Source organism: Rousettus aegyptiacus, unplaced genomic scaffold, assembly GCF_014176215.1.
Source record: "Rousettus aegyptiacus isolate mRouAeg1 unplaced genomic scaffold, mRouAeg1.p scaffold_m13_p_9, whole genome shotgun sequence".
NCBI classification, from domain to species: domain Eukaryota; kingdom Metazoa; phylum Chordata; class Mammalia; order Chiroptera; family Pteropodidae; genus Rousettus; species Rousettus aegyptiacus.
In genome coordinates, this window is record NW_023416312.1 from 87,216,167 (window position 1) to 87,222,307 (window position 6,141).

The window sequence follows — 6,141 nt, forward strand, 5'->3', positions numbered from 1 at the left end:
TCTTTGAAAAAGTAACACATGTAGATAATTAAAATTCTAACACTACAAAAGCATATGCAGAGAAAAGTAAGTTTCCTTCCCATCCAAGACCTCTCAGTCTCCATTGTAAAATGAGCTATTCTCACTAGGGTGTCCTTCTAGAAAAGTTTCTTAAGGTATCCAAGTATATATGAATATATTCTCCTTTATAGTCTTTTTCTATCCGGCAAATATTCATTAAACATGTACTATATGCCAGGTGTTGTGCTAACTCCTGGGGCAGAGCACTAGTAGAATAAAGATGTATTTTCTGTCCTCAGTAAGTTCATGCCTTAGTAGGGGAGAAAGGCATAGCCATTCATTTATAAAATATTGATCGAGCATTCTCCATGTGCCAGGCAGTGTGTGAATCTATGAATGACACAGAACTCCTGCCCTTCCAGAGCTCATAGTGTTACCTACAGAGGCTGTGGCCAGAATAACGGGCAGGTATGGTGTGAAATATAAACCAATGCCAGGGAAGTGCTAGGGTGATTCGTGGCAATTGCCCCACATCTCCTTGTAATCTGCGTGACCCCATGTGGGGAACAGGTTGTGAAAGCTAAGCCTGGAACTTAGTGGAAAGGGAAAACTGAATTTCTAGGCAGGAGCAGTGACTCTGGAACTCTGTGTCAGGACCAGGGCTAAGCCCTTTACACACCCTGTCTCACGTAATCTTCACAGTAATATGAGGAGAGCGTCACCTATGTTTTACAAAGGAGGACTCCAGAGATGTTAGGGAACTGGCCCTAAATCACACAACTGAGATTCGAACTCCAGTCTATCTTTCTGCAATGCCTAAGCTCTCATTCACCAAACTGAGGACAATTTCTGAACTTGGGGGTGAGTAATGGGTGATTCTGATACACCTCCTTCCCCCTTCCACCCTGGAGAACCACTGGCCCACAGATAATAGTTTGATTCAGCCTCTTATTAGATTGACTTTTTCCATATGAAGTGTGAGATGGAGAGGAAAACTTATTGGTCTGGGTGTAAGGAGCCCTAGCCCTAGTTCCTGCTCTGTCTCTCATAAGCTCTATGACCTTGAGCAAGTCATTCTACTCTTGAGACCCCAGAGACCTGTTCTTGAAAGTGCAGAGGCTGGTGGGGATCATCTCTGGATGCTTTAAGGGATTTGATGATATTTCCATCATCCCAAAGGGACTGTAATGACATTTTCTGGGACAAAACTACATCCCTTCCTTGAGAATGACACAAAACCAGTTCAGTAAATCTATTTATTTTGAAGTCAGTTTAAATAATGGATCCACAGAAAATTGTAAACAGCTGGCTTTGCCTTACCGAGAATGTGAGATATGAACATGTTAATACTTCCTTGTCCTCTGTTTTCTGCTAAAAAATTCCGAAAACTCCCCTCCTCCCCATTTTCTCAATAAAGTGAAATGAGCCTTAGTTAAGTGAGCAAGTACCTGCTTAATGGTCCAATTGAATTAAATTGATAATCAACTAGCATCTAAAGATAATCCTTAATGAAAACTGGGAGAGAGCCATAAAATTAATGGGTTATTGCAGGTATGTAATAACCTGAGAACTTTGCTCATGCTGATTTTATGCTTGGGCGAGCAGCCTTGTGACGTGCTGTGAGCCACAAAAAGAGGATCTGCCATGGTCAATAAGCTCCATAAAGCGAAGAGCAGAGAGGCTGGTTTGATTCAGAAAAGGAGGGGACTGAGGCATGGCCATTAGATAACAAGCCTCTTGCTTTTTGTTCATTCCATTTCACATCAAACATAGGGATTTATAGACTAAATCTGCTTATTCTTCTGGATTCCACAGTATCACAGGAGTGGGGAGTTAAAGGAGTCCAGTTCTCAGGTGAGTGTCTTCTCTTTCTCTCTCCCATCCTCTTTCCTTCTTTCTTTCCTTCTTTCCTTTTTTTTCAATTTTTAAAAATTATAAAAGTAACAACTATTTATCATAAAAAGACCAAATTATATATAAGGCTATGAAGTATATAGCAGATCTTAATCTCTATTCTTTCTCTTTTTTTCCCTCCTCTCTTTTTCTTTCATTTCTTAGGAAATTGTAAAAAGAATGCATGCTCCTTGTAAAACAATTAAACAGTACAGAATGGTATGACATATAAATGAAACCTATTTGATGCCCATTTTTCCTTTCTATTTTTCTCTTTGTCTTCCTTCCTGTTTTTCCTCCCTTCCCCTAGTACTCCATTACTTCCTTTTTCCTTTCTTTCATTTAAAAAAGTTACATACATAACATGATAATTTTAAAAGAATCAAGAAATATATAATTGTGTGACACATAAAATGAAAAGTCCTCAGCCCCCACCGCCTTCCTCAAGCACCTTTTCATGCCTAACAGTCATATAGATTTACCTTATTCCTTTTAATGGCTGCATACTATTCTGTTGCGTGAATGTCCCATGATTTATTTATTGGGTGCCAGGTAAGTCTCTGAAACATACCTTGAAGTTGTTATAAAAGTTTAGAGGAAGTGCAAGAAAAATATAAATTGGATTGTTAGCTGTTGAAAATTCCATTTTATAGATAGCGATCATGTCCATTTCTATAGCACTTCATACCTTGAAAATTGCCTTTGAAATTACCTCATTTAATTCTCTTCTATAGTGTCCCTGGGAAAGAGGCAGATTATTATCTCCATTTTTACAGATAAAGAAACTGAGGCCCAGGGAAATGAAGGAACAGAAATATGTTCTCATAGCTAGTAATGGATTCTCAATCTGGTCCACTTATAGCACTGTAAATTTAAGTTCCATTTCATCTTGCAAGTCATAAAAGATATAGACATCCCCTCACTTTTAAGCATGTAGTTTAGAAAATCAATCCAAGTCATACAAATTCCCTTATTATTCTAATGAGAAGGGCAGTCGAATTCTTGGTAAATGTGAAGAGCCTTATTAATGGCCGGTGCTCATAACAAGTCCAAAATTCATTTGGTTTTCTAATTGGCTTATCTTACTTTAAATGTAAAGTGAGTCTAGTCACTCAAAATTCCACTTAGAAGTGGAAAGAAATATGTTGCATTATCCTATAGGAAAAGAAACGTTTAAATCAGTAGTAAATTGTTCAGAAGTATATTTTATTTAAAATCAGAAAATGCCCATCAGCATTCTACTACCAAGATTCTGTAATATGTTTCTGTAGACTTTGGTGTTTTAGCATCATTTTGGTTGGAGAAAAGGATTTACAATGTGTTTCCCAAATAAGCGGCTGTAGTTACAATTATTTAAGGAGAGAAGCTGGGTGAATGTAACACATTGGCCAGGTTTCTCTAAACAGATCTGTTTTAAAATAAAAATGATTTGATGAGTTACTTTTGCCAACAAGGTCTTCTTGCACAGTGGTTCCTTCAAAAAATTGAAGATCATTAAAACTGCAAGTTGTTGAGGTGAAGTTGTGGGCATTAAGGTTTTCAATGCATCATGTTTTGTAATTATGCGTTTAATGTCTGTCTTCCCCCCTGGGCTAACTGCCCCATGAGGGAAAGTATCTCTGTCTTGTCTTTCCAGGACTGTATTCCCACTGTGTAACGCAGTGTCTTTCACATAATAGGCACTTAATAAAATGTATGAACAGATGTGCAAATAAATCAATCAGTGAGGTTTCAGCCAGGCTGCATAATTCAGGCAAGTGTCTATATTGCGGTTGACTGACATGGCTTTAGGCAATAGGAAAAAATCTAGAGTGAAATGTGAAGGAGAAATGTGGTCACATACACTTAGCAATTATTTTGAATCTGAGCTGGGCATATTTCTGACTTTTTGAACACAGGTTTAGACAATGAAAGGACACCTATATCAGAGGCTTTATGGATTGATTCTCATGTCGAATTTTATCTTTCTCTCAGGTAAGAAAATGTATTCTTATTACTTATTTCAATGTCTCATGTATAGTAGGGTACAGTAATAACCCACTTGAAAAGTTGTTGGGCTGCCTCTCAATGACTTTCTTTTGGTCTATATGGCTGTAGGACAAGCTGGAGCTTCAGTAAATGAGTCCATTCACTCAGGATTATGCATGACTTATGGAGAACTGGCCTCAAGTAGATAGTAGCTTGGACTACTGTTTTTGACATTGTTTTAATGCAACTCTAAAATACCATTTGGTGGTTAATCCACACATAATAGAAGTTGTGGGGGTTTGGGGGGCTATTTTTCTCATGCATAATGCTTTATTTAAAGCTATCTGGAGCATTATAATGTCATCTTTCTGTTTCTATTATACATACACGGCAACAGTCATGGAATACAGTTGGGAAAAGTGAGATGTGCCAAAAGCTAGACACTGATTCACAGTGACTTACAGGCATGTGTTCTGGGGGGGGCCCAGACCTTGCCTTGACTCTGTGACAGGAATGGGGATAGATTCTGTTCTCTATTCTGCAGCAAATAGATGTTTAAGATAGTTCAGCTGAAGTAGCTGATAATTTGGAGACTTAAGGAAAAGGTTGTCTTGGAAAACTGATTTTGTCCCCATTAAGTAAATTCAATTAATACTATTGCTTATTTAGCATATCAGTCTCTAGCTAAAACATCATACATGCCAGTGAGTGACAATGCCTGATGAAATAGATCTGGGGTTTAATTTGGACAGTTCTTAGATTCGAGAGCTAATATTCTATAAAAATACCAAATCCTCATTACCATCAACAACAAACACTGACTGACTTCCCGCTGTGAGCAGGTCCTGATGGGTAACCATGTTCTTATACTAAAGCTCAAAATGGCACACTGGCAACTTTGTCACCTGACCTTGACAACCTACACAGATATTGACTTATCTTTTCCCTGACGGTTTCCTCAAAGGCAATAAACTGTGTTTGCTCCATTTCTTTATCCAAAACATGCAGCATAGGTCTTGACACACAGGTTAGGCACTCAGCATATATTTACTGATTTAATAAATTAATGTAATTTGAAATTGCAAAACTTTAAACACCTGTATGGTGGTGGGGTATATGACGCAAACTCTAAGTAGGTTATTTTTTTGGTGAGGGGTCAGGGTTCATGGAATAGAGGGATCCAGGAATAGAGGGATCTAGAAATAGAGGGATCAAGGAGTCTTCTGTGTAGTCATGGAAGAAAAAGTGGAAGAGTGTGTGATATTGGAAAATTAGAATGGGTTTTGTGAGGAATGTCTTTGGTCAATGAAGAGTGTGATAGATGTGCAAATTTTAAACCTGCAGAGGTCAATTTAAAGTAGTTACAAGGTTTTTCAGACTAATTCTCAAAGCCATAAGTCAAGACAATGATTTCTTTAGGTTATCAATTAGGCCTAATTGTCCTTCACTTAGGAATTCATCATTTTCTTCATGGAAAAAGAAGATTCTCTCCTTGAAACAATGGTGTAACTAAGGTTCAGTCCTCTTCAGGCTCCAGACAAGTCACCAGCCTCCCAACTATGAGGGTCATGGTAGAGGGGGCCAGCGCCAAGCCTAGATTAGGCAGAGGGTGACTTAGCTTCTCTAACTGGAGGGAGCAAGAATGTGGAGCAAAACTGTGTCCATGAAAGAATACCAGAAGGAACCGAATCTGTTCTAAGGTCTAAGAGGTGAGTGTAGACCCAAGCAAGAAGGGGTGAAAACTGAGGTCAAGGAACTGAATAGTTGAAGAACGAAACAGAAGGAAAAGAATAAAGCAGAAATAGCCTCCAAACTGGTCTCCCTGCCTCTACTCTTGCTCTGTTATATCCATTCTCAACACAGTATCCAGAGTAATCCTTCAATGTATCAAGTCAGATCATGCCACTCTTGCCAATACATTTCCATCTCAATTAGAATATCATCCAAACTCCTTAATAAGACCTAAAAGCACTGCATGTTCTGGTCTTACACTCTCTCTTGGGCTTCATTTACTACAATGCTTCCTCTCTTTGCACTCCAGACACACTGGCTTTCTTTCTATTTCTTGAACATGCCAAGCATGATTCCACCTCAAGACCCTTGGACAAGCTATCGCTCATGTCTGGGTCTTTCTTTCTTCACATCTCTGTAACCCTACTCTTTTTCATCTCCTAGGACTAAGTTAAAATGGCTCTTCCTCAGAGAGGCCTTCCTTAACTATCCTATCTATTGTAGACATTCCCATCTTTCTCATCCCTACCCTTCCCATTATCTAACTTA